General features: G+C 37.8%; 1 long non-coding RNA gene across 3 annotated transcripts in view; it reads right to left on the reverse strand.

Annotated features, from left to right (window-relative positions):
* Positions 1 to 612: 612 nt before the first annotated feature.
* LOC107893578 (uncharacterized) overlaps positions 613 to 14,573 on the reverse strand; it is a 33,587-nt gene continuing 19,626 nt past the window's right edge. Inside the window, exon 3 of one of the 3 annotated variants that reach the window (XR_005907558.1) lies at positions 613 to 753. This is a non-coding gene — a long non-coding RNA (uncharacterized lncRNA). Of the gene's footprint in view, positions 754 to 1,685; positions 2,979 to 14,573 lie in introns of those variants that run through there. The other 2 variants (XR_001682872.2, XR_001682873.2) reach the window with 2 other exon arrangements.

A 14,573-nucleotide genomic window follows, 5' to 3' on the forward strand; every position in this document is an offset into this window, starting at 1 on the left:
TCTCCTTTCTTTGAATTCTAGAATCTAACCGCATCTTCCCATTGGTACCTCAACATTCCCGGCGGGACATTTCTCAATTTTTTCTCGAGGCTTATGTCTTTCTCAAAATATTATTTTTTTAAAGTGCTTTTATTGTCTCCCCATTTTTTACCCAATGCCTTCTTGATATAATCATCAGAGACCTCTAAAGCAAATCTCTCCTAAAAAAACACAAGTTTAGAATGTAAATATAAATGAAACTTAAACTAAAGTATTATAAATTACATTCACATTTTGTTACCTTAATATTAGCAAGAGCCTGATTTTTGTTGCTATCAGGCATGTGATGCCATGATTCGTAGTTAATGGGCAACATATTGGCATTTCGTGCTAAAATGCCCAAATAGCCTGCTAAAAGTCGAGCTTCAGATCCAACAGGCTAACCATGAGTATTTCTACTTACTTTGACACACTCGACAGGATCTAAGTCGTATAAATCTCTAAGCAGCATACGTCCTCGAACTCTGCGCGTCCCACCACTTTCAGTTGAAAAATGATATACTATAATTATATTAAAATTGATAAATAAATCAATAATAAAGGTCAACACATCTAAAATGAACTTAACATTACTTTGAAATTCTTCAGGCTCGTCAAGTGTCTCCGGCACATTCGAAGATCCAACAACTGCCTGCTGTTCACTATTTCCTTCTTCCGAATTTGGAGTATTCTGGACAATACTTAAATCTCGTAATCTTCTTCTACGCATTTTTCCTGCAATACACATAAAATAGTTAAAGTTTTAGTAACAAATTACAACAATAATAGTACATATAAAATAGTTAAATTATATAACATGACCAAGATTAAAATTATAATATTACATATAATTAAAAAATCGTAAAATCTTACTACATCATTATTCGTAAATATCTTCATCCACATCATGTCGAACCCATTGATGTTGTCTACTAGTACTAGGGATATTTTTATCTAAGTTTTGTTCTGGAAAAGGTAATGTTTCTAATCTTTCGACGATGTCATATCTACTTCCATTACCCATGTCAAACAAATCTCTAGAGGTGTTTCGGAGTACAACATACCAATCCTCATCAGTTGGATCTTTCGAATAAAAAACTTATTTTTTAACACCCCGTACCCAAGACCGTTGCCGGAGTCGAACACGAGGTGCTAACAGACTTAATTCATTTATTTTCACAGTCCATATTAAAAATTTCCAGACAAGCTGGCTAATTGCGTCACTGTCACCTTAAAAATCATATCTTGAGTTCCAAAACTCGAAAACCAGTTTCGTAAATTTTACCTGAAACTAGACTCATATATCCATCTATAATTTTTTTCTAGAATTTTTGGTCGATCCAATTAGTACAGTTTATTAGTTAAAGTCTCCCCTGTTTCAGGGTTCGACTACTCTGACCTTCATGCATTACGACTTAGATATCTCCTTGTACAGGGCTTCAATACTTATGCCGTTTGTTTATAAAGAAACTAGACTCGAAAAGGAATCTGTACATATAGGGCATGACTTCTAATTATCTCTGGTTAATTTATAGTGAATTTCCAAAGTCAGAATAGGGGATCCAGAAATCGCTCTGGCCCTGTTTCACGAAAACTTAAGCATCTCATAAAATACAGATCATATGATCGTTTTGTTACTTTCATATGAAAATAGATTCATCAAGGTTCGATTAAATAATTTATTCACTATTTAATTCCATTCCTACTATTTGTAGTGATTTTTCAAATCCACACCACTGCTGCTGTCAGCATCTGTTTTTAAGGTAAACTTTACCTATTTCATGGTTTTCCATGAATCAACTAGAATTTGTCATACAAAGCACCAAAATGATCGTGGTTAACCATTCCAATGGCTAATCGTTACCAAACATTTCCATACCTCTCAATGAACAACATACAAAACGATTATAATGCTATGCTCAAAGTATATATAAGCTATTTTCGCATGGCTAATCCAAATTTATACAAAACCAAAAGGTACATGACCAACAACAAAAAGGGTAGTCCTATACATGCCATTTTCAGAGTTTAACCAAAAGTGTACCAAAAGGGCTTTGATAGTGTGGGCGACTTCGACTTTGACACTCTCGAGTCCGATAGCTGACGAACCAAAATCTATAAAACAGAGATTCAAAGAACGGAGTAAGCATTTAATACTTAGTAAGTTTTGAGCAATGAAATTAGGCACAACTGAAGTATAGCATTCATATAACTAAACGGATAATTTCATATACACATATTCTCAAAAATCAGTCCTACTTCACATTTCCAACCCTTATATTCACACATAAGGGATCAACTTAACCAAAGGCCGAAAGCTCATTAATTGTCTGAGCGAATAATATTTAAAAGGAATCAACTACTCCAATGCATATACGAAACGTACCTTATCGTTGGGATTTTACGAGCGTATTAATTGAAATTATTACAGCAAGATCGCTCATTCCCAAACCAAGTACCTTCGGAATTTAGCCGGATATAACTACTTGCTCAAATGCCTTCGGGACTTAGCCCGGTTATAGTAACTCGCACAAATGCCTTCGGGACTTAGCCCGGTTATAGTAACTCGCACAAATGCCTTCGGGATTTAGCCTGGTTATAGTAACTCGCACAAATGCCTTCGGGCTTAGCCTGGAATTAGTCACTAGCACAAATGCCTTCGGGACTTAGCCCGGTTATCATCCGAATATCCATGCACATATCAATAAATCATGACACATCTATATTTCATTTTCATAACTAGAATTCAAACACAAGTCACTTATCAAGCATTATCATTTTCGGCTCAATAGTTACATACAAAGAGCATGATTTTGATTTACTTAAAACATGATCTAATCGAATCATAATCTAAGATCCATTACTCAAAAACTTACCTCGGATGTTGTCGAACGATTTCGGCGGCTATTCGATCACTTTTTCCTTTCCCTTATCCAACTTTGGTCCTCTAAGCTCTTGAGCTAATTCAAACAAATTTAACTTATTAAAGTCTCATTATGCTAGCTTATGGCCGAATATGATAAGGAGTTTGATAGGTCATATGGCCACCTTTAGCTCAAATACAAAATGTGTGACAGCCCTAATGTGACCCTAGTCGGAAAGTAGTTTCGGGACCACAAAACTGAGTCATAAAAATAATTAATTGTTATATTCTATGCTTATTATGTGTGTACATGCATATGTGGAAGTTTCATTCCCTAATTTTGCCAATTGCATGAGGAATTATTAAATAGGGATCAACATGAGACATGGTGAAATATGATAGGCTAATTTTAAAGGGCTTATTAGTGCATGTCAACACAAGGGTGGACTTGCATGTCAAATTGCCCAATTCCCTTACAGTGGCCGGCCAAGATAGATTGATGATGGGCAATATATTTGTTTGAATTAGATATTATAATAAGAAATTGGGTTATTGGAGATAAAATAAATTAAAGAAAGGAATTAAAAAGGAAAAAGATGAATAAAATAAGGGAGGAATAAGGAGTGTTCATCCTTTTCCTTGTTACAATTGCCGTGAGTGAGGGAAAGAAAGGTGAAGAAGTTCGGCCATGCTTGTACCTAGGTTGAGGTATGTTTGATGTTATTTTTTTTGAAATTCATGCATGTTTTTAGTTGTTAGTTTAAGTTCTACCTAGCCCATGGTTTAAATTTTTGCTATTGATGGAGATGATATTCGGCCATGGGTGTTGTCTTTCTTGGTTGGTGTTTTGATGTTGTGGTGATGAGGCATGAAGATGATTGAGCTTGAGTGTTCAATAAAAAGGATTGGATGTGAGAGTGTGTGAGGAGTAGAAATGATGGGTCTTAGCAACTTCATGAAGGTTCGGCCATGGTGCTTAAATATTGTACTTGTGTTTAACCCTAGGATTAATTAGTTATATGGTTAGTATAGGTATGGGTGACCGAATATGAGAGCATGAATAGATGAAGAGTTTGGTGAATCGATATGTGGTAAATGTTAAGTGTTAAATGAAATGGAAATGATAGATTAATGTTGCACATTCGGCTATAGTTAGGCATGTTGATGATTTTATCTTGACTTAGATAATTAGGCATAAAAGGGTGGTAATGAGGTTGAAGTTGTTGAATGGTTAGTTGGGTAACAAATGAAGCATTCGGCCATATGGGGTAAAAAAAATGGGTCAAGTGTTCATGAGATGAAATTTTCTGATTAGATGAATTATAGGTGATAGTATAGATATACATATTCGGCCATCACTTGGGAGCTTATGTGATGTTGAGTTTAAAATTAGCAAATGTGATTACCGAATGTCCAAGTATGCATATGCATGTGTGATTAGATTATTGATAGTATGGTAATTGCATAAGGTTATTAGCCGAATAGCTAAGAACATAAGGTAGCAAGATGAAAATTTTACCATGTCGTTTCGTATGTCATAAAATCATTAAAATGTGGATACCAATATATGTAGCAAAGCGGTTAAATGAGTTAATTTATTTGTTTAAGCTCAAGATCCTAAAGGAGAGGCGTCCAACAAGGGAAAATCGAAGGTCATCCAGTAGCCGACTTGGAACTATTTTACCTAACACAAGGTAAGTAATTAAGCATATCTTTGGTATTGATTTAAATGATTGTAATACCTATGCAATTGTGTTTAATGAGATGAAATGTATACAAATGTATATATATGTAGAGATGAAATTGTCGAATGTAAAAAGGAAGTGAAGCATATAGAGTGGCTGGTTTTTGGCACTAAGTGTGCGGGCAATAAGTGTTCACGCTTGTGAGATTGGCACTAGGTGTGCGAACTTGAAATGCATGGCACTAAGTGTACGAGTTTAAAGTACATGGCACTAAGTGTGCGCAGTTGATTATTAAGCACTATGTGTGCGAACCCACTATATATTTTCTATAAATTATTTACATTAAGGGTGCGACTTTACCGAGTCGATTTTGGACAGCGAAAAAGGTAAGTACCTTGAGTTCATGGCTAATAGGCGCTATGTTTATATTTGGAGTTGAGCTTGGTAAGTTTTGAACTTATGTGATGATTATAGTTGAAGTCACGTACATAAGGTTCATCGTGGAATAGGTGAAAGGTCGTTTAATTGTATGATTGTAACGAAAATAAAATGATGTATGAAATATCAATGTAGGACTTGGTATGAGATTGAACCGTAAGGTTTAAGGAACTATGGTATAGTTCGGCATGGATGGAGTAGTTAACCTCATTTCATTGTTTCCTGTTGTGATAATTTTATTAATGGATGGTTGTGGAATGCTTATGGCTTACTGAGTTATATACTCATTCGGTGTTTGCTTGTCACCTATTTTAGGTTTCTTGGACTCGTCTTTTTGCCGTGCTCGGGACCGTCATCGAAGTCATCACACCGGCTAGCAACTTTTGGTACTTTCTTCTTAGTTGGTCTAGGAAACATTTCGGCATGTATAGGCTATTATGTTTTGTTTGAAATTTGGTATGTAAACTTTTAGCCATGCGAAAATGGCATAAATGTTCGTTTGGATTTGGTTCTATGATGCTTGGTCACAAGTCTTGGTAATTCGGTTGTGGTTGAGTATTGGTTGAGGTCTACTCGATTATTACGCCATATGTCATGGCTAATTTATTTTTGGTGTTAAATTCATGATTTGGTAATAGTGTAGTGGGGAGATGCTCGGTGATGATTAGTCTTTGGCATGGCTAGTCATGGTCATAAATTGTGACATGTATGATGAATTATTAGTTAGATCAAGGAAAAATCACGAAATAGGCATAGTCTGCTTTAGTAACAGATGCTGACAGCAGCAGTGTTGTGAGATTGAAAAATCACTAAAAATAGTAGAAATGGAATTAAATAAAGAATAAATTAGGTAATCGAAGCTTGATGAGTCTATTTTCTTATGGAAGAAACGAAACGGCCATATGAACTTTATGTTAGGAGATAATTAAATTCTTGTGAAACAGTGCCAGAGTGATTTCTGGATCCCCTGTTATGACTTAGGAAATTCACCGTAAATTTTATCGAAATAATTAGAGGTCGTGCCTTATATGTACAGATTCGTTATCAAGTCTAGTTTCATTAGAGACAAACGGCATAGGCATTGAATCCCTTTATAGGGAGATATATAAATCATAAGGTACAGAGGTCAGTGTAGTCGAACCTTGAAACAGGGGAAACTTTAACAAATAAACTGTACTAATTGGCCCAACCAAAAATTCTACAAAAATTCCACCATATAAATATATGAGTCTAGTTTCGGGGAAAATTTACGGAATTGGATTTCGAGTTTCAAAACTCAAAATATGATTTTTAAAGCGACCACGATATAGTAGCCAGCTTGCCTGGAACAAAAAAAAAATATAGGGGGAAATAAATGAAGTAAGCCGGTAACACCTCGTGTTTGATTTCTGGTAACGGCCATGAGTTCGGGGTGTTACATTTTGATTGATATCAGAGCTATGGTTTAGTCGGTTCTAGGACTACCATAGCGCGTATGAGTCTAACTATACATGCCTTAATGTTAGTGCTTAATAATGTGATGACTTTTGACGGTTAAAATTTTTGTTTTGATTAGTAAATGGAACCCGGGGTAGAGAGACCCTTAGCGGATGACGTTTAAAGTGTAGCGGCTGCTCCTGCGCAAGGGACACCGCCTGTTGAACCTCAGTCATCTGCAAATAATCAAGATGAGGGGGCAAAACAAGCCTTCTTCACCATGATGAATGGGTGGGTCGCGCAATATGCCTGAACCAATCCCGCTGTCCAACCATTCTCGAATTTGAATAATCCACCCCAAGAGCCCATAATGCCATCAGTTACTGATCCTGTGAGGCTGAGTAAACCACCTGTAGACTTGATTAGGAAGCGCGGAGCTGAGGAGTTCAAGGCCATAGTTACTGATGATGCCGAAAGGGCCGAGTTCTGGCTTGATAACACCATTCGGGTGTTTGATGAACTGTCATGCACACCCGATGAATGTCTAAAGTGTGCTATATCCTTGTTGCGAGACTCAGCTTACTATTGGCGGAGGACTTTGATTCCCATAGTCCCAAACGAACGAGTTACTTGGGATTTCTTTCAAACGGAATTTCAAAAGAAATATATTAGTCAACGGTTCATCGATCAAAAGCGTAAGGAATTCTTGGAACTCAAGCAAGGCCGTATAACAGTATCTGAATACGAACATGAGTTCGTAAGACTCAGTCGGTATGCTCGAGAGTGTGGCTGATGAGGTTGCTATGTGCAAGAGATTTGAAGAAGGATTGAATGAAGATTTAAAGCTACTAGTGGGTATTTTGGAGATAAAAGAGTTCGTAACACTAGTTGAACGAGCCTGCAAGGCGGAAGAACTTGGAAAGGAGAAGAAGAAGGCTGAATTTGAAGCTAGAGACTATCGTAAAAGATCGACGGGTAAAGCTCCGTTCTCGGGTATAAAGAAGTTCAGGGAGGACACTAATAAATCGAGGACGACTGCGGGAATTTCCATTAGAGCACGACCATCGACAGACTCCCGAGCTACTTCGGTAGCTAGTGTGGGCAATAATCGTCAAGAGAAACCTGAATGCCCCAATGTAGAAGACGACACAGGTGAATGTTGGGGTAAGTCTACTAACAGGGCCTGTTACAGATGCGGTTTGAAGGACCACTTCATTAGAGATTGCACGGAGCTTGATGAGAAGAATAAGATGCAAGGTGCAAGACCTAGTGGAATGACAGCTAGAGGTAGACCACCGAGAATTTCAGGAGGTAGGGGTGGTAGTCAGAGAGGGGCCTCTGATACGGCTGTTCGAACCGAGACCCGTACTCCTGCTAGAGCATATGCCATTCGCGCACGAGAGGAGGCATCCTCCCCTGATGTTATAACTGGTACTTTCACTCTCTTTGATACTAGTGTGATTGCATTGATTGACCCTAGCTCTACTCATTCATACGTATGTGAAACCTTAGCATCCAGTAAGACTCTACCTGTCGAGTCTACTGAGTTCGTAATTCGAGTGTCAAACCCTTTGGGTCAATACGTACTTGTTGATAAAGTGTGTAAGAGATGTCCTCTAATAATCCGAGAATCCTGTTTTCCAGCCGATTTGATGCTTTTACCGTTTGACGAATTCGATGTTATTCTGGGTATGGATTGGTTGACCGTACATGATGCAGTGGTGAACTGTAAAAGGAAAACCATTGATTTGAGGAGTACAAATAATGAAGTAGTCCAAGTTGAGTCTACTGATTTAAAGGGAATGCCAGCGATAATATCTTCAATGACCACTCAAAGATATGTGAAAAAGGGGTGTGAAACATACCTTGCGTATGTATTTGATAGCAAAGAGACGGAAAGGAAACTTGAATCAGTACCAGTGGCCTGTAAGTATTCAGATATTTTTCCTGAAGAGTTACCGGGGTTGCCACCGGTTCGAGAGGTGGAATTCGGCATCAAAATTGTACTTGGTACCACGCCAATCTCAATAGCCCCGTATCGTATGGCATTGACAGAATTAAAGGAACTGAAGGTTCAATTGCAAGAATTGACAGATAGAGGTTTCGCTCGACCGAGTCTTTCTCCATGGGGCGCACCAGTACTGTTTGTGAAAAAGAAGGATAGAACCATGAGATTGTGCATCGACTATCGTCAGTTGAATAAAGTGACAATAAAGAATAAATATCCGTTGCCACGTATTGATGATTTGTTTGATCAATTGAAGGGAGCCTTAGTGTTTTCAAAGATAGATTTGAGATCTGGTTATTACCAGTTGAGGGTTCGAGACTCGGACATACCCAAAACTGCTTTTAGAACGAGGTACGGTCACTACGAATTCTTAGTGATGCCGTTTGGGCTCACTAATGCCCCCGCGGTATTTATGGATTTAATGATCGAGTTTTCAAGCCATACTTGGATCGGTTTGTGGTTGTGTTTATTGATGATATTTTAGTTTATTCACAAGGTGAAGCTGAACATGCCGAGCATTTGAGACTAGTATTACAGATTTTACGAGACAAGCAGTTATACGCAAAATTCAGTAAATGTGAATTTTGGTTGAGAGAGGTTAGCTTTTTGGGACACGTGGTGTCCGCATCGGGTGTCAGAGTGGACCTGAACAAAATTTCGGCCATACTCGATTGGAAACTTCCAAGGAATGTTACTGAAGTTAGGAGCTTTTTGGGACTTGCCGGATACTACCGACGTTTTGTAAAGGGCTTTTCGATGATAGCTGCACCGTTGACAAAACTACTTCAAAAAGATGTTGAGTTCGAATGGTCAGAACACTGTCAGGAAAGTTTCGATCGACTAAAAACCTGTTTAACCGAGGCCCCAGTGCTAGTACAGCCGGAGTCCGGCAAGGAGTTTGTTATTTACAGTGATACATCCTTGCTTGGGCTAGGTTGTGTGTTGATGCAAGAAGGTCGAGTTGTGGCTTACGCATCGAGACAATTAAAGCCGCATGAGAGAAACTATCCGACCCATGACCTTGAATTAGCAGCCATAGTGTTCGCCTTAAAAATATGGCGACATTACTTGTTTGGAGAGAGGTGTCATATTTATTCGGACCACAAGAGTCTTAAATATTTGATGACTTAAAGAGATCTAAATCTGCGACAAAGACGTTGGCTTGAGTTGTTGAAAGACTATGAACTTGTCATTGATTATCACCCGGGGAAGGCTAACGTGGTGGCCGATGCTTTGAGTCGTAAAGCACTGTTTGCTTTGAGAGCGATGGATGCTCACCTATCCGTTTCGCCCGATGAGGTGCTAGTAGTTGAATTAGAGGCCAAACCATTATTAATTCATCAAATACTTGAATCCCAGAAAGTCGACGCTGAATTGGTCGCTAAACGAGCTGAATGTGCCTCGAATGAGGAATCGGAGTTTGGGATTAACAACAATGATTGCTTGACGTTCAAGGGTCGATTATGTGTTCCAAGAAATTCGGAACTTATTTCGATGATTTTGAATGAGGCTCATAGTGGTCGAATGTCTATCCACCCAGGTAGTACTAAAATGTACAACGATCTGAAACATCAATTTTGGTGGCCGGGTATGAAACGAGACATTTTTGAATTTGTTTCAAGGTGTTTGATATGTCAACAAGTAAAAGCGGAACATCAAGTGCCATCAGGATTACTTCAGCCAATCATGATACCCGAATGGAAATGGGATCGAGTGACAATGGACTTTGTATCTAGGTTACCTTTGACTCAGAGTAAGAAAGACTCAGTCTGGGTTATTGTTGATAGATTGACCAAGTCTGCTCATTTTATCCCTGTCCGTACAGATTTTTCGCTCGATAAATTGGCAGAATTATACATCTCCCAAATTGTTCGATTGCATGGGGTACCTATTTCTATCGTGTCAGATAGAGACCCAAGATTTACATCGCGATTTTGGAAAAAGTTGCAAGAAGCGTTCAGTACTAAAATGCATTTTAGCACCGCATTTCATCCCCAAACTGATGGCCAATCTGAACGAATAATTCAAATACTCGAGGATATGTTGAGATGTTGCGTCTTAGAGTTTTGTGGTTCATGGGAAAGATATTTGCCTTTGATTGAATTTGCTTATAACAATAGCTTTCAATCAAGCATTAAGATGGCACCTTACGATGCTTTATACGGTCGCAAGTGCCGTACCCCATTATTTTGGACTGAACTTAGTGAAAGTAAAATCTTTGGGGTTGATTTGATTAAGGATGCTGAGCAGAAAGTTCGAGTAATTCGTGAAAGTTTGAAAGCCGCTTCGGATCGTCAAAAGTCGTATGCGGATTTAAGGAGAAAAGACATTGAATATCAGGTTGGGGACAAGGTATTTCTCAAAGTTTCACCCTGGAAGAAGGTGCTTAGATTTGGCCGTAAGGGCAAATTGAGTCCGAGGTTCATCGGTCCGTATGAAGTATCCGAACGAGTTGGGCCAGTCGCATACCGGTTAATTTTACCCCCTGAGCATGAAAAGATTCACAACGTTTTCCATGTCTCGATGCTTGACGATATAGGTCCGACCCGTCGCACGTAATCACTCCATCTGAGATCGAGATTCAGTCTAACTTGAGTTATGAAGAACCGATTCGCATTTTGATGCGTGAAGTAAAAGAGTTGCGAAATAAGAAAATCCCATTAGTGAAGGTGTTGTGGCATAAACACGGAATTGAAGAAGCCACTTGGGAACTTGAGGACTCTATGAAGGATCGATATCCAAAATTGTTCACCGTTAAGATTTCGAGGAAGAAAATTTCTTATGTGGGGGAGAGTTGTGACAGCTCTAATGTGACCCTAGTCGGAAAGTGGTTTCGGGACCACAAAACCGACTCATAAAAACAATTAATTGTTATATTCTATGCTTATTATATGTGTGCATGCATATGTGGAAGTTTCATTCCCTAATTTTGCTAATTGCATGAGGAATTATTAAATAGGGATCAACATGAGACATTGTGAAATATGATAGGCTAATTTTAAAGGGCTTATTAGTGCATGTCACACAAGGGTGGACTTGCATGTCAAATTGCCCAATTTCCTTATAGTGGCCGGCCAAGATAGATTGATGATGGGCAATATATTTGTTTGAATTAGATATTATAATAAGAAATTGGGTTATTGGAGATAAAATAAATTAAAGAAAGGAATTAAAAAGGAAAAAGATGAATAAAATAAGGGAGGAATAAGGAGTGTTCATCATTTTCCTTGTTACAATTGCCGTGAGTGAGGGAAAGAAAGGTGAAGAAGTTCGGCCATGCTTGTACCTAGGTTGAGGTATGTTTGATGTTATTTTTTTGAATTCATGCATGTTTTTAGTTGTTAGCTTAAGTTCTACCTAGCCATGGTTTAAATTTTTGCTATTGATGGAGATGATACTCGCCATGGGTGTTGTCTTTCTTGGTTGGTGTTTTGATGTTGTGGTGATGAGGCATGAAGATGATTGAGCTTGAGTGTTTAATAAAAAGGATTGGATGTGAGAGTGTGTGAGGAGTAGAAATGATGGGTCTTAGCAACTTCATGAAGGTTCAGCCATGGTGCTTAAATATTGTACTTGTGTTTAACCCTAGGATTAATTAGTTATATGGTAGTATATGTATGGGTGACCGAATATGAGAGCATGAATAGATGAAGAGTTTGGTGAATCGATATGTGGTAAATATTAAGTGTTAAATGAAATGGAAATGATAGATTAATGTTGCACATTCGGCTATAGTTAGGCATGTTGATGATTTTATCTTGACTTAGATAATTAGGCATAAAAGGGTGGTAATGAGGTTGAAGTTGTTGAATGGTTAGTTGGGTAACAAATGAAGCATTCGGCCATATGGGGCAAAAAAAAATGGGTCAAGTGTTCATGAGATGAAATTTTGTGATTAGATGAATTATAGGTGATAGTATAGATATACATATTCGGCCATCACTTCGGAGCTTATGTGATGTTAAGTTTAAAATTAGCAAAGGTGATTACCGAATGTCCAAGTATGCATATGCATGTGTGATTAGATTATTGATAGTATGGTAATTGCATAAGGTTATTAGCCGAATAGCTAAGAACATAAGGTAGTAAGATGAAAATTTTACCATGTCGTTTCGTATGTCATAAAATCATTAAAATGTGGATACCAATATATGTAGCAAAGCGGTTAAATGAGTTAATTTATTTGTTTAAGCTCAAGATCCTAAAGGAGAGGCGTCCAACAAGGGAAAATCGAAGGTCATCCAGTAGCCGACTTGGAACTATTTACCTAACACAAGGTAAGTCATTAAGCATATCTTTGGTATTGATTTAAATGATCGTAATACCTATGCAATTGTGTTTAATGAGATGAAATGTATACAAATGTATATGTATGTAGAGATGAAATTGTCGAATGTAAAAAGGAAGTGAAGCATATAGAGTGGCTGGTTTTCGGCACTAAGTGTGCGGGCAATAAGTGTTTACGATTGTGGGATTGGCACTAGGTGTGCGAACTTGAAATGCATGACAATAAGTGTACGAGTTTAAAGTACATGGAACTAAGTGTGCGCGGTTGATTATTAAGCACTGTGTGCGAACCCACTATATATTTTCTATAAATTATTTACATTAAGGGTGCGACTTTACCGAGTCGATTTTGGACAGCGAAAAAGGTAAGTACCTTGAGTTCATGGCTAATAGGCGCTATGTTTATATTTGGAGTGAGCTTGGTAAGTTTTGAACTTATGTGATGATTATAGTTGAAGTCACGTACATAAGGTTCATCGTGGAATAGGTGAAAGGTCGTTTAATTGTATGATTGTAACGAAAATAAAATGATGTATGAAATATCAATGTAGGACTTGGTATGAGATTGAACCGTAAGGTTTAAGGAACTATGGTATAGTTCGACATGGATGGAGTAGTTAACCTCATTTCATTGTTTCCTGTTGTGATAATTTTATTAATGGATGGTTGTGGATGCTTATGGCTTACTGAGTTATATACTCATTCGGTGTTTGCTTGTCACCTATTTTAGGTTTCTTGGACTCGTCTTTTTGCCGTGCTCGGGATCGTCATCGAAGTCATCACACCGGCTAGCAACTTTTGGTACTTTCTTCTTAGTTGGTCTAGGAGAACATTTCGGCATGTATAAGCTATTATGTTTTGTTTGAAATTTGGTATGTAAACTTTTAGCCATGCGAAAATGGCATAAATGTTCGTTTGGATTTGGTTCTATGATGCTTGGTCACAAGTCTTGGTAATTCGGTTGTGGTTGAGTATTGGTTGACGTCTACTCGATTATTACGCCATATGTCATGGCTAATTTATTTTCGGTGTTAAATTCATGATTGGTAATAGTGTAGTGGGGAGATGCTTGGTGATGATTAGTCTTGGCATGGCTAGTCATGGTCATAAATTGTGACATGTATGATGAATATTAGTTAAATCAAGGAAAAATCACGAAATAGGCATAGTCTGCTTTAGTAACAGATGCTGACAGCAGCATGTTGTGAGATTGAAAAATCACTAAAAATAGTAAAAAGAATAAATAATGAATAAATAGGTAATCGAAGCTTGATGAGTCTATTTTCGTATGGAAAAACGAAACGACCATATGAGTTTATTAGGAATAATAAATCTTGGAACAGTGCCAGAGCGATTCTGAATCCCCTGTTATGACTTAGGAAATTCACCGTAAATTTATCGAGATAATTAGAGTCGTGCCTTATATTACAGATTCGTTATCGAGTCTAGTTCATTAGAGACAAACGGCATAGGCATTGAAGCCCTTTACAGGGAATATATAATCGTAAGGTACAGAGGTCAGTGTAGTCGAACCTTGAAACAGGGGAAAATTTAAAAAATAAACTTACTAATGGCCCAACCAAAATCTAAAAAAATTCAACCATATAGATATATGAGTCTAGTTCGGGAAAATTTACGGAATTGGATTCGAGTTCATAACTCAAATATGATTTAAAGCGACCACGTACATAGCCAGCTTGCTGAACAAAAAAAAATAGGGAAAAAAGAAGAAGCTGTAACACCTCGTGTCATTTCCGATAACGGCCATGATCAGGTGTTACAAATGGCAACGCATTTTAATCACATTGGAGCAATTTAATACAATTAATCTAACATTTCCTCATGTGCACCTTTATGA

This window comes from Gossypium hirsutum, chromosome A13, assembly GCF_007990345.1.
Source record: "Gossypium hirsutum isolate 1008001.06 chromosome A13, Gossypium_hirsutum_v2.1, whole genome shotgun sequence".
In the NCBI taxonomy this organism is placed as follows: domain Eukaryota; kingdom Viridiplantae; phylum Streptophyta; class Magnoliopsida; order Malvales; family Malvaceae; genus Gossypium; species Gossypium hirsutum.